Source organism: Saimiri boliviensis, chromosome 13 (genome assembly GCF_048565385.1).
Source record: "Saimiri boliviensis isolate mSaiBol1 chromosome 13, mSaiBol1.pri, whole genome shotgun sequence".
Lineage (NCBI taxonomy): Eukaryota > Metazoa > Chordata > Mammalia > Primates > Cebidae > Saimiri > Saimiri boliviensis.
Window position 1 is genome coordinate 51,842,003 of NC_133461.1, and position 27,998 is coordinate 51,870,000.

The 27,998-nt window shown below is 40.5% G+C and overlaps 1 protein-coding gene across 1 annotated transcript in view; it reads left to right on the forward strand.

The window, feature by feature from the left end:
* SS18 (SS18 subunit of BAF chromatin remodeling complex) overlaps positions 1-27,998 on the forward strand; it is a 465,179-nt gene that overhangs the window by 414,251 nt on the left and 22,930 nt on the right. The gene's annotated exons all lie outside the window — the stretch shown is intronic.

A 27,998-nucleotide genomic window follows, 5' to 3' on the forward strand; every position in this document is an offset into this window, starting at 1 on the left:
AGTTTTCTATATATACGATCATGTCATCTGCAAACAGGGACAATTTGACTTCCTTTCTTTCTATTTGAATACGCTTTCTTTCTTTTTCTTGCCTGATTGCCCTGGTCAGAATTTCCAATACCATGTTGAATAGTAGTGATGAGAGAGGGCATCCTTGTCTTATGCCAGTTTTCAAAGGGAATGCTTCCAGCTTTTGCCCATTCAGTATGATATTGGCTGTGAGTCTGTAATAAATAGCTCTTATTATTTTGAGATATGTTCCATCAATACCTAGCTTATTGAGAGTTTTTATCATGAAGGGGTGTTGAATTTTATGAAAGGTTTTTTTCTGCATCTATTGAGATAATCATGTGCTTTTTGCCATTGGTTCTGTTTATGTGATGGATTACATTTATTGATTTACATATGTTGAAGTAGCCTTACATCCCAGTTATGAAGCCAACTTGATTGTGGTGGATAAGCTTTTTGATACGCTGCTGGATTCGGTTTGCTAGTATTTTACTGAGGATTTTTGCACTGATGTTCATCTGGGATATTAGACTGAAATTTTCTTTTTTTGTTGTGTCTGCCAGGTTTTGGTATCAGGATGAGATGCTGGCCTCATAAAATGAGTTAGGGAGGAGTCCCTGTTTTCCTGTTGTTTGGAATATTTTCAGAAGGAAAGGTACTAGCTCCTCTTTGTACCTCTGTTAGACTTTGGCTGTGAATCTGTCGGTCCTGGACTTTTTTTGGTTGGTAGGCTATTAATACTGCTTCAGTTTCAGAAATTGCTATTCATCTATTCAGGGATTCAACTTCTTCCTGGTTCAGATTTGGGAAGGTGTATGTGTCTAGGAATTGATCCAATTCTTCTAGATTTTCTAGTTCATTTGTGTAGAGGTGTTTATAATATTCTCTGATGGTAGTTCATATTTCTATGGAATCCGTGGTGATAACCCCTTTATCATTTTTCATTGCATCTATTTGATTCTTCTCTCTTTTCTTCTGTATTGGTCTGGCTAGTGGTCTATTTTGTTGATCTCTTCAAAAAACAAGCTCCTGACTTCATTGATTTTTTGAAGAGTTTTTCATGTCTCTATCTCCTTCAGCTCTGTTCTGATCTTAGTTATTTCTTGTCTTCTGCCAGCTTTTGAATTTGTTTGCACTTGCTTCTTTAGTTCTTTTAATTGTGATGTTAGGGTGTTGATTTTAGATCTTTCCTGCTTTCTCTTGTGGGCGCTTAGTGCTATAAATTTCCCTCTAAAAGCTACTTTAGCTGCGTCCCAGAGATTCTGGTACTTTGTGTCTTTGTTCTCATTGGTTTCAGAGTACTTTTAAATATCTGCCTTCATTTTATTATTTATCTAGTAGTCATCCAGGAGCAGGCTGTTCAGTTTCCATGTAATTGTGCAGTTTTGAGGGAGTTTCTTAATCCTGAGTTCTAATTTGATAGCACTGTGGTCTGAGAGACTGCTCGTTATGATTTCTGTTCTTTTGCATTTGCTGAGGAGTCTTTTATTTCCAATTGTGTGGTCAATTTTAGAATAAGTGCAATGTGGTGCTAAGAAGAATGTATATTCTGTGGATTTGGGGTGGAGAGTTCTATAGATGTCTATTTCAAGCCAGTGAATCTTAGATTGCTGGGTTTCGTGGGAGTGGGATCCACTGAGCTAGACCACTTGGCTCCCTGGCTTCAGCCCCCTTTCCAGGGGAGTGAATGGTTCTGTCTCACTTGTGTTCCAAGTACCACTGGGGTATGGAAAAAAAAAAACTCCTGCTGCTAGCTCAGTGTCTGCCCAAAGAGCTGCCCAATTTTGTGCTTGAAACCCAGGGCCCTGGTTGCATAGGTACCCAAGGGAGTATCCTGGTCTGTGGGTTAGAAAGACCATGGTAAAAGCATAGTATTTGGCCAGATTGTGCTGTTCCTCATGACATAGTCCCTCACAGCTTTCCTTGGCTAGAGGAGGGAATGCTCTGACCCCATGCATTTCCCAGGTGAGGCAGTGCCCACCCTGCTTTGGCTTGCCCTCCATGGGCTGCACCCACTGTCTAACCAGTCTCAATGTGATGAGCCAGGAACCTCAGCTGGAAATGCAGAAATCATCCAGCTTCTGTGTTGATCTTGCTGGGAGCTGTAGACTAGAGCTGTTCCTATTTGGCTGTCTTGGTCCACTAAAATTACATTTTTAAATGTAATGGTTACTTAGCTTTCACATTGTGATTTTTAGACATTTTATCAGAGCTCTGCAATGCTCTTCTGTGTACAGATGAAATTGGCCATCTTTCATGTTTCATTCACTGAAAACAAGTATTAATATTTAATTTCTATTAATTACTTTATTCATGTTAATCAAATAGTTTTTAAAAAGATGTTGAATAATTAGGAAAATGCAAACAAAACCACAAGATCCCACTTTACACCCACTAGAATGGCTAAAATATAAAAGGTAACAAGCATTGGCAAGGATGCGAAGAAACTGGATCCCTCAGATATTCCTACTAGTGGGAATGTAAAGTAGTGCAGCCACTTTGGAAAGTAGTTTGGCGCTTTCTTAAAATGTTAAATATACATTGACCATGTGACGCAGCAATTCTGCTCCTAGCCATATACAGAAGAGAAATGCAAACATAAAAGCCTGTAAATAAAAATTCATAGAAGCACTATTCACAATAGTCAAAAAGTGAAAGCAACTCAAATATCCGTCAGCTGATAAATAGATAAATATGATATATCCATACAATGTAATATTATTTGGCCATAGCAAGGAATGAAGTATTGATGCTTGGTATGCCATGGATGAACCTTGAAAACACTTTGATCAGTGAAAAAAGCAATCCAAAAGACCACATATTGTATTATTTTATTTATATGAAATGATCAGAATAGTCAAATCCATAGAGATAGAAAATAGATTAGTGGTCACCAGAAGCTGGGGGTAATAAGGGGAATTGGGGAGTGACTGATAGTGGATATGGGTTTCTTATTCAGGGGATGGAGATGTTCTATCATTAGTGGTGATGGTTGCATAACTCGGTGAATATACTGAAAAGCATTAAAGTATATACTTTCAAGAAATGAATTTTATAATATGTGAATTATTTCTCAGTAAAACTATTATCAAAAAACATGTTTACAATTCTTGACTGTTTCTAGAGTGTGATCTAGTCTTAAGTTGAGAATAAAAAAGATTTGGGAGACTTTTCACTCGACTTTTCCCTCAGTACCTCATTCCTTAGCTCTGCTGTTCACATCCTATAGTTGAAGGAAAGAAAATGAGAAAACTAAAGAAAGAGAAGAAAATATGGCATGATTCTGGAGAATGTTTCACTCCTTTAGAAGAAAGTGACTGAAATTATGTAACGGCAATAAAGAATTTAAGGCATATTTCAATTACACCCAGAATGTCAGTATGATGGCTTCCTTTGGCATGGAGAAAAAGATCATAATTCTTTTTAAAAATATAAAATGAAAAGAAGCTTTACTAGTATTTTAAATATCAGGTAGTATTACTACTTACATATAATTTATAATTAAATATACATGTGTCAAGGGTCCATGCTTACAAACTTTTTCTTCATAAAAGTGCACAATAAAAAAAAGTTAATGAAAAGTTTGGAGACCATCATCTTCATCAATTACACTGTAGGAAACAGTAGCCTTTCAAGATTAAGGGCAGAGATGGGGCAGAGACTTGGCAATTCGACAGCCCAATTCAAACTCAGTCAGTGCTCTTTAACTTTAAGTCACATGCTTCCTAAAGCCTATCATCAGCAGTGTGCAATCAGGAAAACACCAACTAGTTCAACAGAGGGAATGCAATGTGGGAAATAAAGTACAAACGTGTTAGAGGGGCTAAAAGTTCAGTAGGAAATAATGAGGCAGCACCAAGATTTCCAGCACCAGGAAGCTGCTACTTCTGCTAGTACTAGAGGGACGAAAGGATGAGGGATGGTGTTAACAGGGACCAGGATGGAGCGGGAAAGTGGGGATCCTGGAAGGAAGGGGCTGTTCAGCAAGAGTAGGAACCACTGAGAAGCAGCCCCTGTGAGAGACAGTGCACCATCCAGGGGAAGGAAGGGAAATACCCTGACTCCTCCCTTGCTGCTGTTCACCCCTGCCAGTGCCTATCATTGGCTGACCCCACCCAGAAGCCCCTGGCTGGGAGGTTATGTTTATTGGGCTCAGTCTCCATTCAGAATGAAGCAAGCAGTGTGCATGAATGAGCACATGCAGCTTCCTCCTCTTTAAGAGAAGAATAATAAAGTGTGAACTTCATAGGATTATTGACTAGACTAAATGTAATCATGAGAAACTCTTAGGACAATCAGGCACACTGTAAAGTGCTCAAGAAGTGTTAGCTAATATTTCACAGTGTGATTTTAAATAGGAATAGTCAGCATACTGGAAATCAACATTTTTGCTATTCTAAAATATCATTGCTTTATTAAAGAAATATTAGCGACATAATTAGATGAGTTTAGTAAAATTATTTTACAATATTGATGTTGGAAGACACTTTAACACTGATATTTTAGGTTAATTGTGTAATAATGGCAAAACAGGATGACCAATAATTAAGTGGAGTAGTGCAGAGTGTGGACTGGGGAGCCAGGAGACAAGAGGTTTGTCCTAGCTCATTGGTAACAAGCTGTTTGACCTTGGACTCCAGCCCTCAGAGGCTTCATCAGTGAAATCAGTAGCCTAGACTATATGACTGCTGATTTTCTCCTGACATTGCTTTTCTCTGACTGGTATACAACTTAAAAGCATATGGTGCATAGAGAGTGTTTTCAATGCACATTCTCCTTTAAGGTCTCATATTATCCTTACAGTAAATCCAAGAGGTGGGAAGGGCAGGGGAGCACCACTCTTGATATTTCACAGGTGGGAGATAGAATGCAATTTGTCCAAACTACACAACAACTCAGTGGCCGAAGTAGAACTGGACTCCAAGCCTCTTACTATTCTAGCACCCAAGGTATTTAAATAGTCTGAAGAAGAATGACAGTGCTCCAATGGAGTCAGATCATTTTTTGCCCATGTGACCAAACCAATGGTCTATTTACATATTACATAATTATTCAGGATATGGCACTCTTGAAATGTGACATTCATGTGAATATTAATAATGACACTGTAGATATTTAGCCCATATTGAGGTGATACCTGTTGTTGCTGTTGTTAAATGTGCTTTCCAGAAGAAATTGTATAGAGTGCAGAAGGCCATTTGTCAAATTTTTTAATGATAAGGACACTGACTACTCTCCTGTTTTTTTCCTCTGTTACTGTTTTTCATTCACACAAGGGCAAATATCACTGTAAAATTGTTCAAGAAGGCTTTCTTTTCTATGAAAAGGATCAAAATCTGACTTCTTTATACCTACATACAAGTCAAATATAGCACATGCAAGCAACCTAACATTAAAAGACAATACGATAGCATGTCAATTTATCAAACTTAAAGTAGTTAGAATTAATTTAATTCACATTTAATCTAGTAAAAACAAATTGCTTATCCAATAGCAAATAATTTAGATTCTAAAGTAAAAAGGTCACCCATCTGTCTGTTAAACTGCCTCCAGAATTGAAGTTAATTATTATGATCATCAGTGAGGCATGATCAATGCACAGTGTTTAATCCTGTGCTGGGCCCAGAACAAGCTTAGACTCTCCTCCATTAATTGAGACCTTTTTCTCAACAGAAACTTACTGAAGTCGGAACAGTTGAGCTATATCTTATATCCTTGGACTTTCCCTCTTTTTAGGATAATTCTTGTTCAAAATCAAGTAAGGTACATGAAAATTTTAAAGACTTTATTTGAGCAAACAGCAATTCATGAATCTGGCAACTTCAGACTACAAGCATTTGGGCATGCTACTGAAGGGACACAGGGGAAGGATTTTATAGGGTGAATGTGGAAGCAATGCAAATAATTCCCAAGTTAGAAGCTAGTTGGTGGTTTCTGATTGGTCTAGAGGATGGCAGTTGCACTGACTTGGTTTTCAGTTTGCTTGGGTAGAAACTCAGGGCTCTGAAGCTACCCCAGACTAGTGGCCTCCCAAATAGTTATTTAATGATTTTCCTTAAGAGAGATAGGCTATGCTTGTTTTGCAGCAGTAGATTAAAAACAGTATTCTTTCATATTTATTGCTACTGAATGCATTTGATATTACTTTACATATTATGCATTTCATACAATAATATAAGAATTACCTGATTTGGGTACTTGAACCAAATTCAAGTTCTAATTATACATAGATTATCATTTACATTCTTTTTATGCAAATGTAAAAGTTACACTGTCTTGGCATTCTTTTTTTTTTTTTTTTGTATTCTTAATAATTTTTTCTTTGGAAAGCCTCAATGTGTCATTTTCTTCTTGTTCTACTTTTCTTCCATTTCTTGCCTTTTTGTTTTCTTCCCTCACCCTCTTCCTTAGGCCAATTATTTCATTAATTCCCCTTTTCTTCTGTTTCTTTCCTTTTACCTTGTCCCTGCTAACCTTGGAGTTATTTGCACTATGTACCAGCTGTTTCTTTTCTGGGTCTTGTTTTCTTACTTTCTTATTCTGATTTCTTATTGTTCTCACTGTTGAACTGCAAGTTGGGAATGTGGTTGCTCAGGAACTCTCCATCCAGTGGGAGTTGCTTTGGAGAAATGGAACTTCTGAGTCTGTGTTGGAGCCAACACTGAGGCCTCTGCTTATTAAATCCTGTTGAACTGGAGGTGCTGGGCATACGATGGGAAGAAAACAATGTGCAAAAACAGACAGGAGGTGCTGTGAGGCAGACAAAGAAGGATAATAAATTGACGTTGCCTTCTAGAAACTTACCTCTGGAAAAATGTCACGATAATAGCAACATGGTATCACACAAAAATGGAAAAAAGACACGTTTCTTGAAACAAGAGGGAAAACTGGCCTATTAAACCCAGCCCAACTAGCTTCTATTTTTTTCACTCTCCATCTCTCCATCTTCATTAAAGCCTTTTTTTTCTTCTTGCTTTGTAGGCATTCCCTGGAGTAGAAAATATTATTTCACCCAGGAATACAGAATCCTTGATTTGTGCTTTGGAAAAGAAATGAAGCCTATCTAAATATTTAAAACAAACCACATGGGTAGAAACTGTCCTGAGGGTGAGGTGCTCTCATGATGACTGAGGCTTTCAGGTCTATGAAATTATGACTGATAAGAGTCAATCTGGTCACTAGGGACCCCCCACCTGGGCTTGGGGATTGCTGTTCACTCCCAATACCACTCAGAAAGATGTGTTGAGGTGGAGATATGGCTTGGGAGCAGAGAAGACACCGAATCTGAGAATGAGGTCTCTGACCTGCTCCAGGACCTACATTTTCAGGAGGGTTCCCTAGTCGTTATTTTTAGAGACCACCTTCAGAATAAAGTCTCACATATTCATACACCATTCTTAGCACAATCTAGGCAGTCAGTTCCTAAGGACATTTTTATTTACGATGGTAATAGATGAGTACTTCTGGGGACGACAGCAGCCACTTGGAGAGAGCTGGGAGCAACATTTGCTGTGCACCACCCTTCCATCCATTTGTTTGTGGTTGAATGGAGCCTGTCCTCTCCTTTCTTAGCTGTGCAGAGCCTGGAGCCTGCACTTCTGCCATACAGTTGAATCATCCTCCCCTGTCTCTCCTCCAAGGAACCCTGCCTGCCCCTCTCTCACTGGTCATACTTGTAACCTGATTTTATTCTTTGTCCATTTTAAACTTTATGTTATTGTTTGTTAATTTATTAATTGCTTCCCCCACTTCAGCGCCATTGTTATTAACTATTGTGCATTTTAATGGTATTTACTTCCCTCATTGCTGGTATTTATCGCTTCACTATCAATTCCCTATTCCCAGCTGTTGTTTCGAAAAAGCGTTATATATTATGATGTTTCTTCATTGCCTCTTCTCTCTGTCACAGCTGACTGCCTGTTTACCTCTCCCTCTGTGGACTTCCCTATGTTCTCTCTCTTCCCCGAATTGCTTCGAATACTTTGTTGAACCTCCCTCTATTCACTGCCCTTCCAATAAATTGTGCCCTATTCTTCGATTCCCCTTTCCTTTTTCTCTCATAGCTTTCTCTGCTGCCTTGGGGGTACTTATAGTGCATTTATTCCCTAAACCACAGCCGGGGTCCCACTCTCCCTAGCTCTACGACCTTTCTGGTTGAATTCCAGCTTTCCTCCTGCTCATCCGCATCTCCCAACACTCCCAGTCCCGAGGCTGCCATTCCTGCGGCTCTTCTTTCTGCTCTGGACTCGGATTTCTGCTCCAGTTTTCACCTCGTTGATTTCTGTCACTTCCACGTTTTCTCAATGTATTCATCTTTTACAAGGTGAATCATCTAATGTAGGCTTTTATTCTAAATACATGATATTCTCTCTCCCCTACAAAATCTATCCTACATGTATCTCCTCCTCTAGAACTGATGCATATTAATATTTATTGAGCATTTCCTGTGTATTAGGCCTATGCTTAAGAAACAATTGTAAAAGGCTTTACATGTAGTATCTCTTTGAATTCCAGCAAGAAAAGGAGCTGGGAGGACAGAGTGCTATGACGTCTCTTTTACAGATGGGGACCTTAGCCTGGTGGGTGACATGTTTGTCCTCTCTCAGCTGTCAGTGAGTGGTGGGCTAGGCTGTCAGTCAGGTCTGACTGCAGGACACAAACTCTCGGTGGCTGTGTTTGGCAATCCCACCGACAGCAACCATCGGGATGGAAGGAGGGCAGCCTCCGCCTTTCCTTGGCCTCCATTTTTAGCAACTCCCTTTTCTCATAAAGAAGTGTAACTCTCATTTTCTGTTGCAGTGTAGCTAGCATTTTCTCTCTTTACACCACTCTGTCAAGACCATTCCATCTGTTCTTCCCAGTCTGCAGGAAGCAGCGCTGTCTGGCAGTCGACAACAGGTGCAGTTGCAGGCAGGCAGGTGGGTGGGCAGGAGGCAGGTGGCCCAAGGAAGCTGTCATTAGGCAGCAGGAAGCCACGGGACTGGTGACTGGGCAAATCTCCAAATGGACTCAGGGGCACAAGGACCTATTCCGAAAGGACCTGGGTCATCAGACTGGGAACTAAGCAGGAAATCAGGCAGTGTAGAGAGCATCCGTCTCATTACTGGAACTTAGGTAGATGATGTTCTGTACATAAAGAAAAGGACAAAGCCCAGGACCAATGTCCAAGGTCAGGCTAACTTAAGATGGAGCTAGTCCTTCGGATTGGTCCCAGAGTTAGGAGCAGTTGAAACTAGACTAATCTAGGTATGAAGAGATAAGGCCTTGGAAAGTGATCCAGGGAAGGGAGAATTAGATTTAGATCTAAGAGTTGTTATATTAATGAAGTCGGGTAGTAGGCAATGATTAAGAGTGCCTTGAATCATTCCCCAAAATCCTTCTTAGATTGGTTCGAAAATATGTTAAAGGTGGTGATTTGAATCAACCCATGTTCTTGTTTGGGGTCATGCAATGTGTTAATTACCTAGGTTGCTTCTGAAGAGTGGTACTGTATTAATTAACAGGTTAAATAATAACACATAGCTTGGATGCCAGTTTGCAGAAAACATTTTTTCTTGATGTTGTAGGAATCATTTTTCCAGTAATAGTGAACATTTGCATGTTTCTTATGATGCCCCTGTGGCCAAGTGATGTCTGGCGTGAACAGTTTAGTCTGTGGCAATGAGACAAAAACCTTTCCTGATCCAACTCCCTAGATAAAAACTTTTCTCTACTCCGATTTGCCCCAGTACTTTGTTTCTCTAACATGGTGAAACTAAGCAGCAAATATCCACAAAAAATGGTTGCTGATGGGCATGGCCCACATCCCCTTTAACAGGCTGTTGAAGTCATCTCCTAAGATGCTGTAAAGTTGGCTGTTAGGGACATTGAACTCACTGCTCATGGTGCTGTGGCCTGCAGCCATAAGCTGCCTGAAACCAGAATACAAAGGGGACTGATTTTATAGTGCGAGTCCTGCCTCTGTTCCTGTTCCAGAGTTCCCTGTGGGATCAGACTACCTCACACTCTTTCACCAAAGACCTCTCCCACCGCTGATGAACCACAAGCACTCAAAGCTCTGTCTCAATGCTGCTTTGAGAGAAGATATACTGCAGTGGAAGATAGATATGGTATATATAGGAGAGTTGTTTATTAACCTCTCTGGTGACCAAGCCATATCCAGGTTGGTGCCAAGTCACACAAACCTGACTTTAAGCTACTGTGATTTGATCCGAGTCATCGAAGGGTCCTTTCAAGAGGGTGCAGTTGAAATGTGTTCACTTTCCAAACTTTCTTCCCTTGTGGACATTACAATGTTAGAACGTTGATAAGGATAATCATACTTATTACATTTAATTTGATTTGGTAAAACTACTCAAAGCTGAATACAGACATTTAGCTATAATCAGGAATGTTACAAATTCAAGATTGTTGCTGTTCATGAGATATTTTTAAACAAAATTGTATTCATGGGTTATAATTTTTGATGCAATTTGGTACAATAAATAAAGTTCAATATCAAAAAAGAAATTTGTTCACTTTCTATTCCATGAGTGAAGTTTTGAACAGCCTTGATAAATAGTAAGAGGAGGAATTACCAGGAGGGCTAATTAATAAGATGATAAGAATAATAGTTACCATTTTTGAATACCTAATGTGATGGGTGCCAGGCCTTGTGCTGTATAATCTATCTCCATAACCCTATTCACTGCTAAAATCACCCTGCTAGGAGAGTGGGGAAGGGATTGCAGCTGCCCGCCCAGAGGCTCGGCTGCTTTCACAGTCACCTGGAGCAGGGCAGCCAGAAAAAGGCTGTGCTTCACAACATCTCCCAGCTGGGTGGGCCCCCACTGCGGAGATCCTTCCCTCTCTCTGCCTGCTGCCACATGGCTTGAACCATGCAGACAAAGATAATGCTCTAGTGAATCATGAAGAAATATGCTTGGGAAAGCCTCATTGTCCAAAAGAGTGGGGTAGCCAAGTGGACCTCCAGTGTGGGTTACCTAGGAAGTGAGGACATTTCTATCTGGCTTGGACCGTTGTGTTTTGGGGGCCTCTTCATGACAGCAGTTTGTTCTTACTCTCTAATGTTGTAAATATCATTATCTTCACAAGAGCTCACAGAACAAGTCTGACAGAACCAAGACTTGGAGGAAGATGTTTTGCTTGAAAGGCCATTTGAAGAGTAGTCCAAAGATTTTCCCCTAGAAAGTGTAACCCAGAAAGGCTGGTAATGATAAGCAAGGGACCAGGAAAAGGTATGGCGGAGACATCACAGGGAGAGTCTGGGAAGATTCTGGGAAGCCAGGGCCCAGCCCTTGATGGGGCACCCACAGTAAATGTTGGGGGTCACTCAGGAAGAGGGGAGCTGCTTTTGGATTTCTGTATGATGAGAAGTCTATAAGGAGCTCTATGGCAGGTCTTCCCAAACTCTGTAACATAGACCAGACACCTGGAGCTCTTGTCAAAATGCGGACTCTAATTCAGGACGTTTGGGCTGGCTTAGGTCTGAGATTTTGCACTTTTCCCATATTGCCAAGTGACAGCGATGCTATCAGGCAGAGGACCACGCTTGGAATAACAGGAACCTGTCAGACTTTCCACTTGGCGGTTGAACATCTTAGAGTTCAAAGTCCAGTTCTCCAGGAGCTCCTGATATTTACAGAGAACAAACTCTGTATCCTTGTGCTTTAAATTAAAAAACTACTATTCCCAGAGTACCTTTCAGAGAAGTACTTGCCCATAAAGACACCTGGATTGTGCCTTCTGTCCTATTTGATTCGCAGGCTCCTTGCGTTTTGCAGGTACTGGACTTCAGGTGATAGGATTTTATAGTCATGAGATGCAGTGGTATGCTATAGATCAAAATGCTTTTTACTTGTGTGACTGTGTCATCTATGGGGAAGGGGTGAAATGGCCAATTGATTACAATTTGGAATATAAAAAGATCAAAGTCGTACAGTGCGCAGCCATGATGCTGTCCGCAGAGAAGGAGCACAAGCTCACGGGAAAATGTTCATGTAATATATGAGGCATTAACAATTCTGTTACATAATTCTTGCCACCAAGATTGTAATGAAAATGGGAAACGGCACCAACTTAACCCATTCTCATTACAATAGTTAGATTGTAATCTCATGTTCTCCCCTCAAGAGAATGCTAAATGAGATTTTAAACAAAAGAGAGGACAGAGAAGTATGGAGAATAAAGGAGCAAATAGAAATTGGAAAGTTGAAAAAGTGACGCATGATAGACTTCCCTGTGCAGTTTCAGGTTTTCTCTTTACTTTAGCAACCAGAACAGAAGCATGCGGCATTACAAAGCCCAATTGACGCCATGTGGAAAATCCATAGCACAACCCAAACATGGTGACTATGTAACACGGAAAGGAAATTCTCAAGCACAAATTTGTTCTTGCATCTAGCTTAGCCCACTTTAGATCAGAAAAAAAAAAAAAAAAGGAAATTACAAAAATGAAAAACAAAACCAAAATCCCAAACCCCAAACCACGCAAAAATGAACAAACAATACAACTGTGAGGGAAGTTATCTTGTTGTAAAGGTTCTTGTCTGCAGTTTCTAGTTTGTCATTGGAGTATGTATTTTTTGGTGCTGGATATTCGAAACTCTCTGTATATTTCATGTTTCCAGCACATCTCAGCTTCTGGTGTGAGCTGGCCGTCAAGTGGGCCACTTTGGTTTTGCTTCCTATGGTATTTCCTCCTCCAGCAGGCTAAAGTGGGCTAGTTCACATGCAGAGGACAGGGTTCTGAAAGAAAATGCAGAAAAGCATTCAGACCTTTTGAACCTCCACCCCAAACTGGCACACTGTCATATTCACAACTTGCTTTCTGCCTGAGCAAATTAGCTAGCCCGATCCAAGATGTTTCTTGCACAGAGCTTTGTTTTAATTTTTGTGAAGATGGGGTTTTGTTATGTTGCCCAGCTGGTCTTGAACCCATGTCCTCAAGGGATCCTCCTGTCTTGGCCTCCCGAAGTGCTGGGATTGCAGGCCTGAGCCACTGCAAAGAATTAGAAAATCAAGATGCTTGATGTGAGGGAGGGAGCCAAGCTTCCGTCTGGGGAATTTTCCAGGAAGAGAGAAGCAAATGTGGCGACTCTAAGGCAGAGCCTGCTCTGATGTTTGAGGAACTGCAGGACCGAAGTATGGCTGGAGCAGAGCAGCCACGGGGAAAGAGGACAGGAGCAGAGAAATATGGAGAGTGGGGCTCGGCAGATGGCATGGGGACTTTTTAGCCATGGCAAGAATTTGGGTTTTTTACTAAGTGAGATGGGAAGCAACAGGAACTGACTGAGTGGAGGAAAGGCTTGAGCTGATTGAGGTGTTTAGAGGATCAGTTTGGTGGCTATATGGGAGCCAAAGGGGAAGCAGAAAGAAGAATTAGGAGCTGTGGTGTGCTGGTAAATGTGTAACTACCGGCTTCCCAAAGGAAAAAAAAAAGTAAATAAATGTACAATTAAAAGTCGTTATAAGAAGTGGGAAGGAAAATAACAGGATAATGAGAGAAAGTTAAAGAGGGGCATATAATTAGAATAGGTAAGATGGAAAAGATTCTGTTAAGAAATGACATTTAAAGAGAGCCCTGAGCATTCCAGGTGTACATCAAAGGTCATCAAGTCTGTTTCCCTGGGCTCGAGCAGGACCACCTGTTAGCAAGTCCAGACACTGGTGAAAACGGACTTAAGAAAGATTAACACACACCCACTAGGGAAAACATATTCTTCTGCTTTCTTTGGTAACATGTTCCAGTGTTTACCAACCGATGTTCTCAGGGGACTTATCTTTGCATCTAACTTGAATCCATCCTACTATACTTGAAGGCTTTTCTTTTATTCTGAGTGAAGAATGAATGGAGAGCCGTTCACCAAGCCCGGAATTTGGTCTCATTAAGATATCCATACGCCGGCGCTTGGGACTGAACTCTGGTGTCGCTGAACTCTCGACGTGCTGTGTTAGCTCTTGATGACTGACACCTGATTCTGGCGAAGTTAGGGAGAATATCGACAAATGTGAATGATGTTGCGAGTCACCTGAGCCAGCTGTGACATGGGCCTGTTTGGAATTACTTATAGCCTCTGGACACCAGCACTAAATAAGATGCAGAATGAGCCACAAAGGGACTTGCCCTGAGGGTTTTGCAATTCCCACTGTCAAAGCCCAAGGATTCCTGAAGCAAGTGGAAGGAAATGAGAAGAAAAAGCAGCTGAAACAGTTCATTGAACCTGTTCTGAGTTTATATGTTGTATTGTTTTGACAGCTTTTATAAGCACATTGCATAGATATGGTAATAGAGAAACAAGATGGAAATTGAGCAGGCATATAAACAGAAAAATTACAAGCACAATATAGATGCAATTATATAATTATATTAAAGTAATATTGCATTTCAGGAACACCTCTGCTCTACTTACTGTTTTTCAGGTAAGGAATTTGGTTTTCAATGAGAGAGCTAATGAATAAATGTAGGAGGGAAATGTTAATGTTTAGAGCATGTGGTGGTAATTCGTAAGAGAGAAAAGAGATTACCAAAAGGTTTAGGCTAGAAATATAACTGTGTAACCCTGGTAATGCAAATGTGGCACCAGGCCAGAAGGGAAAAAAGGGAATATGAAAAGAGAGAACAGGCTTGGGAAATGATCAAGGAGATGACAGTTTTTGTAGATGACAGTTTTTGTCCATTTCACAGGTTAAACTGTGAACTCTTTATTAACAATTTCACTATCTTTATTTTTTGGTCCAGCATTATTTATGTGTGTGTGTGTGTGTGTGTGTGTGTGTGTGTATTTTTAATGTTGATTTCCTAGTAATAAAGACTAGAACAGAGTGTAGAATAACTTTCTATACTCGTAATACACTATATGTCCTAGAGAAGATAAAAGAAAATTTTGCTGATAGTCTTTCTTCAACATTATGCAATAGACTTTTATGCAGACACGTGGTGATCACGTTTTCTTATGTAGATATTTGTGTACACACGCACAGATAGTCTTACTGAAGACACACATACAAAACAACATGTACTATGAAAAAACATCACAGGCAGGGTATCCTAACACTTTGGGAGGCTGAGGAGAGTAGATCACTTGAGGTCAGGAGTTCAAGACCAGTCTGGCCAACACGGTGAAACCCCATTTCTACTGAAAATACAAAAATTAGCTGGGTGTGGTGGCACATGCCTGTAATCCCAGCTACTCAGGAGGCTGAGGCAGAAGAATTGCTTAAACCAGGGAGGCAGAAGTTGCAGTGAGCCTAGATTGTACTGCTGAACTTCCAGTCAGGGCAAGAGAGCAAGACTTCGTCTCAAAAAAAAAAAAAAAAAAAATATATATATATATATATATATATATATATATATATATATATATGTCACTGGCACTGGGGCTAGTTCAGTATAAGACTACTGAAGAAAGCTATAGATCCTAATCTTTGGAGGCCAGACTCCCTGGCTCATGCCTGTAATCCCAGTGCTTTGGAAGACCAAGGTGGGCAGATCTCTTGAGGTCAGGAGTTTGAGACAAGCCTGGCCAACATGGTAAAACACTATTTCTACTAAAAATACAAAAGGTAGCTGGTGTGGTGGCATACACCTATAATCCCAGCTACTCAGGGAGGGTGAGACAGGAATCACTTGAACCTAGGAGGCAGAGGTTGCAGTGAGCTGAGATTGTGTCGCTGCACCACAGCCTGGGCAACAGAGGGAGACTCCATCTCAAAAAAAAAAAAAAAAAAAAAAAAAAGATTGAGTTTTGGAAATCTTTAGATATAATTTTAAAGTTCAGCATGACAATAAAACATACACACAGACACACACACGCACACACACATATGGCTATTTCACTATTGAGAGATGAATATTTTAACTTTGACAACAAACCAGACTTTGAGTTTGATCAGACTGATTCCCACCTCATCAGTATGTTTCTGCCTGAAGATCACCAAGCATTCGTTTTATTCCGATAAACAAAGCAACTTTTTTGGAAATGTCGATCTTGATTCGCATGCGCAGGACTTCTCTTTGTGTGCTAAGCCGATTGCATTGCCAGCACGGTGGATGTCATGTGCCCTCATTATGCATCTCCTACTAAGTCCTTCTTATCCCTTAGGTTTCAGATCAACTGATCCACTGTCACTTCCTCAGGGAAGTCGTTCCTTAATTAGATGCTCCCTACCCCCATCCCCAAGAGTCTCAGAAAACTCAGGGCTTTTTTGTTTTTGTTTTTGCTTTCTTTTTTTTTTAATTGCAGTTATCTACTTATGTTTTGTGTGTATTTCTTTACTGTTTACCTCTCCCGTAGACTGCGGGCTTCATTAGGTCAGGAACCATGCCTATTTTGTTCCTGCTGCATATTCCACACTTAAGAGTAGGACTTGACTCATACCAGGCATTCAATATATATTTGTTGAATGGTTGGATAGAATCATTTTTAATATTGTCAGTGTTTTGTTAATACTAATGAGAATATTTTGTGTTACAAGAAAGACCCAAGATTGAAATATTGACTCAGGCCCTAAATTCCTTTTTACTTCAGAGCATTGAATCTCACACAATTTTCCAGCAAAAGAAGAAACAACTATAAAATCTCTTATTGGCTGGGCATGGTGGCTCATGCCTGTAATCCCAGCACTTTGGGAGGGCAAGGTGGGCAGATCACCAGGTCAGGAGATCAAGACCATCCTGGCTAACATGGTAAAACCCCGTCTTTACTAAAAATACAAAAATTAGCTGGGCGTGATGGCGCATGCCTGTCATCCCAGCTACTCGGGAGGCTGAGGCAGGAGAATCACTTGAAGCAGGGAGTCAGAGGTTGTGGTGAGCCAAGAACATGCTAGTGCACTCCAGCCTGGCAACAGAGCGAGGCTCTGTCTCAAAAAAAAAATCTCCTATTAATATAAAATTATTTATCCAAAGGTTGGGCTGAGGAGCAGTTTGAAGTTTGGACACATACTCTTAAGATGGTAATTTTTTTTCAGACCAGTTTTTCCTCTCTCCATTTCTTTTAGTTTGATTGGCTGAGGCTGTGATATAATGAACTGTAGAACTCAATCTGGCAGATCCAGTAATTTGTAAGGTCTTTTTCCTACTCCATATTTCCCATTCATTTTATAGCCCAAGATGAATTGTTACTTGTTCTTTCGTTTGGATGGCTCACAATGGCTACTCTTATTGGCTCCTGAAGATTTCTTAATGTAGTCATTTAATGCCATCTGATTGCCCTGTGGAGTCTTTGGTTCATTTTTCATTCTTCAAGGTTAGTGAACAGCACATGGGTGTGGAATGCCCATAGGCTGGGTCAGTGGTTTCATTCCCCTTCTAGTTGTTGAGTGACAGGAGCCTTTCTGCTCTCTGATGTTCTTTGTTTAGCTGAGTGAATAAAGAAGGTTGCCTTTGGGTCTGGTGCTCGATGAGAAACCCAGGGAAATTTTGTGACTCTGAGGGCCAAGGCAAGTAAGTTTCCCTATGAGGACTGAGGAAAAAGGGAGAAGCATAACAGAACTACCATAAATGATGCAGAAATTCCACTTTTGAGTATATATCCAAAGCAAGTGAAATTGGGATCTCAAAGATATATCCAAACTCCAATGTTCATATAGCATGAGTCACAACAGCCGAGATATGGAAACAACCTAAATACCTATTGATGGATGAATGGATAAAATGTCGTATATATAAAAAAATGAAATACTATTATTCCTTTAAAAAGGAGGAAATCTTGCCATTTTTGATAACTGGATATAATCTGAAGGACATGATGCTATGAGACATAAGCCAGACATAGAAAGACAAATGCCATGTGATCTAACAGATAGGTGGAATTTTAAAAATTCCAACACATACAAGCAGAGAGTTGAATAGTGATTGCCAGGGGCTGGAGGTAGGGAGGAGTGGTGTTCAAAGAGCACAAAGTTTCCCATATGCAAGATGATGAGTTCTGGAGATCTAATATAGAGCATAGTGACTGTGTTAGACTTGAAGTAGATCTTAAGCATTCTTATTACACACACAAAAAAAGAAAATGCTAACTAAGTGAGGTGACAGATATGTTAATTAGCTCGCTGGTGGTGACCATTTTATAATGTATACGTATACCTCCAAACATGAAATTGTCTACCTTAAATATATACAATTGGTATTTGTCAATTATACCTCAACAAAGCTGAAAAAAAGGAGGAACATATTTTACACCTTATGCTTCAAGTCTCCTTGGGTCTGAAAACAACCTATAAATCCCTTCATACTGTTTTCTGTGATCCTGAGGATAACAAATGACAAACAAAACAAAATGAAACAAGGTGGCTGTGTGTGATTGTGAACATGGTGGAAGGGTAGAAGATTGGAGGTGAGGCAGGGCTTTGTGGGGAACACTTAATACTGTCTTTAAACAACTTTATGGATGTACTTCTCCTTGGTCCTTAATATACAGTAGGTGCAGCTCGGTAAGTTATTATTGAAAGAATAAGTCTCAATAACAGTAAATCTAGGATCATGAATTTCACAGAATCCAAAACACCAGGGCTGGGAAAGATGTTGCAGATATTCTAAGCTGGATCTCATTCTGCTGAATGAAAAGAGATTTCTTTTCAGAGAGATTAAATTGTTTCTTGGCCTTAGTCAAAAGAAAGTACATGCAGAATTGGAATTAAATAGTAAAGTTGGAATATTTAAGGAGAGATATGATCAATCATTCAGCAAATTTGACCAGTATAGGCTGGAGGATTCTGATCGAGTGAACTGTCTTCTTCCCAGCCTCTCTCTGCCCACACTTGTAAGCTATTTGTTCTGAATTATTTAGAAATTGTCTCAACATCCATCTCACATATTTGTGTAGACATATCCATAAAGAGTTATATAAGAAGCATTATTATCGTAATTATTATTATCATTAGCTGCTTCATTTCTTGTTATTTTCCTTGTGGTTCATCTTAGGGTCTTCTGAGGGCTGTTAAAGATCTTGAAAAAAATAAGAAGCATACTTGTAGGTATTTATTTTCATTGTATTATTTAGAACTCTATCCTAGGGAATCCTGCTAATTCCTAGTTGACTAATCCACAGAAACCTTAAATTCTCACCCTGCTCCTCTGTAAGCTTTAAGAGCAGCAAGATGGAGTGAAGCCTCTTATTACTAAAACTTCATCACTCATACAAAATATTTGCAAGTGCCCCTATGCTGTGGTATATGGACATAAATAATTAAAGCAGAACTACACTTGTCAGAAGAACTGAAGCAAAGACACACTCTTCTGTTTGCAAGCACTGTATAGGCAATGACTTCCTCATTAATGCAGCAATTCACTAAGGATTGCCCTAGTTAATGGGAATTAGCAAAGTGCTAGCGTGCCCATATGCATCTTTTGAGAGACTATCCAATATGCAAAGCAATAGACCTGTTGAATGATTCTCATGGAAAATACCCCATTCTTAAGGTCTTTTTTCAAAGCAGAACCCCAGGAGTCATATTTTCAAAGGTGTTACTGTAAGACTTTCTATAGAGGCTAAACAATTTTTGACTTTAAAAGTTTTTGAGTTCAGTTTTCCCTGGATTCTTTGCCTTCTTTCATGCTCATGAAGAGTGGTGACTTTTATCAAATTACTCCAGGTTTGTGCTCTGTAGATCAAGATATTACTTATTGGTTCATGTAAGTATACTCTGCTACAATCTTAGTATATATATTTTTGAGTATTTAATAAAACTAAATAGACTAGGCAAGTACTAGTACAGCAGAAACAATATATCAGCATTAAAGAGAAAATTACTATAGCTTTAATTAGGTCATTTAAAATGATGACATTTCAAGAAAATGTAGTTCATTATTTATTCATTCATTCATTTATTCAACAAATATTGACGATTTACCACGTGCCAGGAACTATGTAAAGCAGTGTACAAGATAGATCAGGTTCCTACCCTCAAGGAATTTATAGTCTGGCAGATCCAAGTATTGGCTTGAACTATATAAATTTCCTTTTGTTTGACTGTTACTGATTTACAACAAGGCAATTTCATGTGTTTCAACCTAATTCAAAGAGTGTTATAGGAGTACATATGAAAGAGCCTAATGTAGTTTTGGGAACAGACAATGGCTCCCTGAGGAAATGATATTTGAGCTAGTGGGAGTAGATTGAGTAGGAGTAAGCCAGATGAAGCAGAAAATGTGCCAAGAGTGGCAATAGGAGGTGTTAAGTCTCAGAAGCAAGTTAAATGCCTGGTTGTGCTGGGGAGCTCCAGTAAGGAGTGGAAAAGGAAGAGAAGGAAGAGATATGGAAGGAGTCTGGAGAGGTAGCAGGACCAAATAGTAGAGGGGCATGCAAGTCACGTAGTTTGAAATGTATCTAAGAGCCAGGGAATAGTTTTAAGCAGAAAAGCAAACTGATTTGATTTGTGTAGCTGGAAATCAGTCTTGCCACAATATGAAAATGAACTAGAGAGGCAAGTTTGGAGGTGGAATGACTGGTTGAGAGACTGGGAGATGGTATTAGCTTTGTCAAAATTAGTGATGGTAGGTATTATGGTCTGGCTCTATGCCTCCACCCAATCTCACCTTGAATTATAATCTGAGTTGTAATCCCCACATGTTGTGGGAGGGACCTCATAGGTGGTGATTAGATCATGAAGGTAGTTCCTCCATGCTGTTCTCCTGATAGTGAGTGAGTTCTCACAAGATCTGATGGTTTTATAAAAGGCTTTTTCCCAATTCAGTTGACACTTCTCCTTGCTGCTGCCATGTGAAGAAGGACATGTTTGCTTCCCTTTCCACCATGACTGTAAGTTTTCTGAGACCTCCCCAGCTGTGCTGAACTGTTAGTCAATTAAACCTCTTTCCTTTGATAAATTACCCAGTCTTGGGTATGTTCTTATCAGCAGAGTGAGAACCGACTAATACAGTGGGGATGGAGAGAAGAGAATATTTAGGAGATAGAATTGACGGGACTTGGTGACCCAATGAATGCAGAATAAGAATACGGAGTCAGGGAAAAAATATGTGTTTCTGGTTTAATGGGAACCCATCTGACCAAATCAACTGTCTTCTTCCCAGCCTCCCTCTGCCCACACTTGCAAGCTATTTGTTCTGAATTATTTAGATATTGTCTCAATATCCGTATCACATGTTTGTGTAGATATATCCCTAAAGAGTTGCATAAGCATATTATTATTGTAATTATTGTTATCATTAGCTGCTTCATTTCTTACCATTTTCATTGTGGAAATGAGAGAGCGAACACTGAGGGAGGAAAAGTTGGGTGCATTGTTGAGATGATAAATGCAGATTTGAACAAATTCAATTTTATTGAATTCTTGGAGGTTCTTGGGAGACATTTAAATGGAGAAGTCCCATAGCAGTCAGTTAGATAGGTTTGGAGCTCAGAAAAAAATTGAGGCCTGGACAGGAGTGAAGTTGTAAGAATCAGCAATAAGTAGATGGCAACTGAAGCTAGGGGAATGGATGAGACTTCCCAGGGGGTGTATAAAATGTGAGACAAGAAGAAACAGATGAAGGAAGAATAGGCTATAGTGGCATCCAGAGAGGAAGCAGAGAAACTGGGGCAGGGCAGGGGCAGCAATTCAGTACTGGAAAGCAGGGTAAATACCGTGTTTTGAGAAGTAATGGTCATTAATTTCTAAAGTTGCTGAAGAGTTAAGAAAATAAGGACTGATAAGCAATTGTAATAAAATGCATGAGTGACTTAGAGAAAAAGAAATTTATTAGAATTGAATTCTGATTACAGGTTATCAAAAACATTATGGTAGATTTAAGTAATTGATTCCAATTAAAATCTTTCTTTTCCATTTGGTGTTGACTAATAATACTTGTCTACTGGGTCTATAACTGGCTGCGTGACAATGAATCCCATAATGAGAAACCTATCACTGCACCTCTGAGTCTGAATCATTGTCTTTAGTTCGGCAAGTCATGGGTAGGATGACTATATGATGTTTGGTTTGCCTGGGGTGATCCCATCATGCCAGGCATGATGTTATTCCATTGTATTTATTAACACTATCTCCTTTTACTCTCAAAAATATCTTCATTTGAAGAAAAAGTGGGTTTCCATGCTATAAATGTACTGCCTCGATATCTTTTCAAAATTCAGCTCTCGCTACTTAGGTAGGAAGGTATTAAATTCATACAAGTCTGGTTCTGTTATGTGCTCCATGGCTAATTATAAGAAAATCATGAACTGTTTTTAATGATTTTCTAAAAATCATTTTTCATATTTTAAAATGAAAACAGAGCAGCAATGTATAAAGGAAAAGATTATTTTTTTGCTTTGAATGAATAATGTTCAATCAGGAATAATCAATATATATTGAACACCTATTATGGGTAAGGCACCAGCTTCAGATTCTCAAGCTTCTTGTTGATACTAGCACTTATTTTCAGTACTTTGATTCAGTCTATAATACTTTGTCCTGTTTTTTAAATTGATCTTTATCTTGATTTTTCCCTTCTCTTATTAGAAATAGAATATCTCTCATATGTGCATCAATAGTCTACTTATGCTACCAAGCTGAAGGCAAATTGGCATCAGATCTATGATACATGATAATATAGATGTTAGCATTTATATAATCTAGAAAAGAGACAGCCTCTAGACTAGGGGAAGGGACATTTCTCTCAAGAAATGGTGGTAGTTTTTCCTTGCAGCGTGTTGGGAGCAATGAATGGACCGATAAAATGGGTGGAGAAGCTGGGAGGAGGCACAATAAAATGACGCTGATATGAGATCCTCTCCATTTGTCCACTACCCATCCACCTAGCCACAAATGGTGATGATAAGCCAAGCCCTACCCAGAGAAGGCAGGGCAGATCCACTGTAAATTCAGAAAGAATACCGAGAGCCAAAAGCTTTCCAGTCTGGGGAAGAGACAAGAGGTTGAATACAGTAATAGAAGGAAATTACCATGCACCAGACAGAGGACTTTACAGGAATAGCACAAGGCGGAGACAAACAATAAAAAGGCTGAAAAAAAAGAGCTGTCAGGAGCAAGTCAGAGCATCCCTGATCATCTGAGTGAGGAAACAAGACAAGGCTGTGTCCAAACCTGGGAGGCTGCGAGGTTTCTGACCCTTTGAATCTTATCAGTAAAATTGTTTGACCATGGTTTGTTATACAAACACCCTTAAAAATATAGTCTTGCCGGGTGAGGTGCCTCATGCCTGTAATTCCAGCACTTTAGGAGAGAGGTAGGTGGATTATTTGAGGTCAGGAGTTTGAGGCCAACATGGAGAAACCCCATCTTTACTAAAAATATAAAAAGTTAGCTGGGTGTGGTGGCACATGCCTGTAATCTCCGCTACTTGGGAGGCTGAGGCACAAGAATCGCTGGAACCCAGGAGGTGCAGTGAGCTGAGATCACGCCACTGCACTCCAGCCTGGGTGACAGAGAGACCGTGCCTCAAAAGAAAAAAAAAAAAAGGATAGTCTGGAGCAAAGGCAGTCAGTTGTCTCTGCTTACAAGAGGTACAGAAACTTAAATGAACAATAGAAAATTGGCGTCCCAAAGTGGCTTTCTTTTCTAATCTATGGTTAGCAGTAAGAGGTATCATTTGTGACTAAAATTGACCTCAAATACTTTACTATTCCACTAATTAGGAGGTAGAGTTTCACTCTCTTTCTTTTGTATCTTGATTGACCTAAGTGACCTGCTTGCACATTAACATATAGACATATATTCTATATGTCTATATTCATTATAGAAGAAATGAAATTCTGGAACTTCTAAAGCTCAGTCATTAAAAACCTTGCAGATTTTTTCTGGGCCTCTTGGAACATTTGCTCTTAGATACTTGAGCCAACATGTAAGAAGTCTGACAACATTGCAAGAGACATAACCCCTTGAGACAATATACAGAAGGAAAGGACCCATTCATTCTTGCTGTCATGAGAGGCCTGTGCCATCTTGGACCCTCTAGACTTCTATAGTAGCCAGCTGAGTGACACAGAGTGACCCCAGTTGATGCCAGTTGGAACAGAAGAATTGTCCAGATGAGCCCTGCCCAAATTCTTAACCCACAATATCATGAGACATAATAAAATGATTGTTGTTTTATGACACTATGGACAGATAGACAACTGGAACAAGATTATAGAACTGGACTTACTACTGATAATAAAGATGTTAGGATCTCAAAATAATAAAGGCATGAGATGTCTGAGTTAGAGACACTGAGATGGTTGTATTTAACCATCAGAAGCAAGTCAGATGTGATTATTGCAATGAGTGGCAGATCTGAGTGGCAGCCAGAGAATCCTGTTCTGTAGAGAACCATGGAAATGATGAATAAACACAGCATCCTTAAGAACAAGCTAGATGAAGAGCCAGCAAGAGTACTGCTCCATCTATGCAGGCTAAAGAAACGAAGGCTGGTTGATTAGGAGACTAAACACAGTTGTCCTCCCAGCCAAAAAAAAATCTTTTTGTCCAGTTTCTGAACCTAAGGCAGTTTCCTAACCTGAAACCTACGTAACTGGAGAAGGGGCTAGTTTTCCAGAAGGAAGAAACCTGCAGCAGTGTTATAATATGTATGGTACTGATTGCCCTAGGGCATCCTTAAAGGGATCTGAAGAGTCATCATGGCCCCGTTGTTGCATGAGCATATGGGAGCTAAGTAATACGTGGAGTTCTGGCCCAGGTTGGGCTCATAGAAGGTCCAGTGTGTCCACAAACCCACTCTGTGGTCACTTTCCTGGAATAGACATAACTGGGAATTTGTAGAGTCCCATATTAGTTTCTTTTTCTGTGAGGTAAAAGATGTCATAGTCAAATAAGCCAAGCTCTGAAACTGTATCCACTCCACTAACATAGTAATTACAGAAAAATTTTGAACCTGGGAGATACGGGAGCAGAAAATAGTGTCTCCCTCAAGGACATAAATAATTCAGAGGTGGTCCCTAGCATAGTCTCCATTTAATTCATGAGTCTGGCACCCATAAAGGCCAGATGAAACTTGAAGGATGACATGAGACAACTTCAGATACAACCAAGTAGAGCCCACTTGGCTCTGCAGTGCCGTATGTGGTGTCTGTTCTGGAGCATCTGTTCCTATGACCTCAGGAATGCAGGATGTGGCCTTTGATCTGGTGATGCATTCTTTCCACTTCACTCAGAAAAGAGGATCAGAAACAGTTTCCATTCACTTGGAACAGAAAATAGTACCCATTTACAGTTTATAAATGACAAATATGAATAGCTCAGCCCTTTGTCATAATGTAGTTTGAAGTGACTTGGACTGTCTAGACGTCCTGAAGAACAACACACTTTTCCACCGCATCACTGACATTTTGCTATCTTGATTAAATGTGGCAAGAAGTAGTAAGGATGCTGGAAGCCCTGGTAAGACACATGTGCTTAACAGGGTATGAGATGAGCACTTAAAGATTTAGGGACTAACCATGGTAGTAATATTTTAGGAATTCAGTGGCCTGGAGCATACCAAAACTTTCTATCACAAAGTCATTGCAACAACAATAACAACAACAAAGTGTTGCATCTCATACTTCCCGCCACAAAGAAAGGAGTAGTAAAATGATCTCTCTTCGATTTGTTTTGCTTTTTGGGATCTCACCCTATCACCCAGGCTGGAGTGCAGTAGCATGATCTCGGCTCACTGTAACTTCTGCCTCCAGGGTTCAAGCAATTCTCCTGCCTCAGCCTGCTGAGTAGCTGGGATTACAGCACCCACCATTGTGCCTGGCTAATTTTTGTATTTTTAGGAGAGATGGGGTTTTGCCATGTTGGTTAGGCTGGTCTTGAACTCTTTTTTCACTCTTGTTACCCAGGCTGGAGTGCAATGGCCCGATCTCGGCTCACTGCAACCTCCGCCTCCTGGGTTCAGGCAATTCTCCTGCCTCAGCCTCCTGAGTAGCCGGGATTACAGGCACACGCCACCAGCTAATTTTTTGTATTTTTAGTAGAGACGGGGTTTCACCATGTTGACCAGGATGGTCTCGATCTCTTGACCTCGTGATCCACCCGCCTTGGCCTCCCAAAGTGCTGGGATTACAGGCTTGAGCCACCGCGCCCGGCTGGTCTTGAACTCTTGACCTCACGTGATCTGCTCACTTCAGCCTCCCAAAGTGCTGGGATTACAGGCATGAGCCACTGCACCCGGCCTCTCTTTGAGTTTTGATGGTAGTATAGTCTATTTGAAGGACTATTGGCTTTGCTTGGGTCCCACAACAGGAAGACGCTTTGTAGCATATCTAGAATACTAGACTGGCATTCCTGCCAACTGGAACATATGACTCAGCAGATCCTGTAATATTAAAGTTATCTGAGATGGGAAAAGCAGCGTGGTGGCTCACACCTGTAATCCCATCACTTTGGGAGGCTGAGGCAGGTAGATCATGAGGTCAGGAGATTGAGACCAGGCTCACCAACATGGTGAAACCCTGTCTCAACTAAAGATTTATAAAAAAATTATCATGGTGGCAGGCGCCTGTAATCTCAGCTACAAGAGAATCGCTTTTACTCAGGAGGCGGAAGTTGCAGTGAGCCGAGATGGTGCCATTGAATTCTAGCTGGGAGACAAGGTGAAAGGGTGAGACTCCATCTCAAAAAAAAAAAAAAATGCTATGTAGATTTTATGATGAGTCCTGGAGTTCTGGAGCAAGGGCATGCCATCTATAGTGAACAATGGTATGCCATTCAAAAATTGCCTCCTGGCCAACTACTGGACCCTGGTAGAAATAAGGTTTCTGACCATGGTTAATTGAGTGACTGTTTGGTCATGATAAGAGATTCTGTCAGCCCTTCTAAGGCATAAAGTTGGACCAGCCTAGCAGCTGTCCATTGTAAGATGGAAATGGTACATCTGAGATCCTGCCCAATTAGGATCAGAGGGCAAAAATCAGTGGCACAAGCAGGTGACTCAGACTGCCATGTCACCAATACTCTTACCCTAGTGTATCTCCCTTAGCTCACAATCATGGCCACCATGATCAGCTGACAAAGGAAGAAAAAAGCCAAGCTTGGTTCTCAGATGGGTCAACTTGGTTATGTGTAAGCTAATGTGGTTTTAAAAGATGCCTGAAAGTTTTTTTGATGTTCTATGACAGGCATCCCCAAACTTTTTACACAGGGAGCCAGTTCACTGTCCCTCAGATCGTTGGAGGGCCGCCACATACTGTGCTCCTCTCACTGACCACCAGTGAAAGAGGTGCCCCTTCCTGAAGTGTGGCGGGGGGCCGGATAAATGGCCTCAGGGGGCCGCATGTGGCCCGCGGGCCATAGTTTGGGGACGCCTGTTCGATGACATTATTTGACCCTATCAAAAGATAGAGTCTAATCCTTCCATCCTAGCATATAGGCTGGCCTTAGTACCTCATTTGTAACTAATACAATGAAACGGAGGTGACACTGAGCAATTTCCAAGGCTAGATCATAAAAGATACTATATTTTCCCCTTGGCCCTTTCTTTTTCATGAGATGTTTGCTCTTGGAGCCAAGCCATCATGCTTTTTGAATACTAGATAGCCGTATTAAAAGTCTGTGTGTAGGTCTTTCAGCCACAGCAGCCACTGAGATCCCAGCGAAGAGCCAGCATCAACCGCAGACATGTGGGTAAGCAAGCCTTCTCACCAGTCCAGCCCCAGCTGTCAGCTGCCCCACCTGTTACATGGAACAGAGGCAAGCTGTTCCCACAAAGTCCTGTCCAAATTTGTGATATGTGAGAAAAATAAATGTTGTGTTTAAAGCCAGTGAATTTTGGGTTATGTACCCATAGATAACAGGAACAGAAGCTGCAACACAGCCCAGTCACAGATGGCCTTCAAATGTAGTTGTGAGGGGAAATACTACAAATAGGCTAAATTTTGAGTGGTATACCTGGTCATATTCTTTATATAGGAAGATAAGTGGCTCAAGGTTCGAGTATATGTGAACTTATGGCAATACTAAATGACTTGGCCAGTTCATTGGGGACCTGAAAGAGAATGATTGGAAGGTCTGAAAAAACATGGTCTGGGTTAGATGCAATGCACTGACAT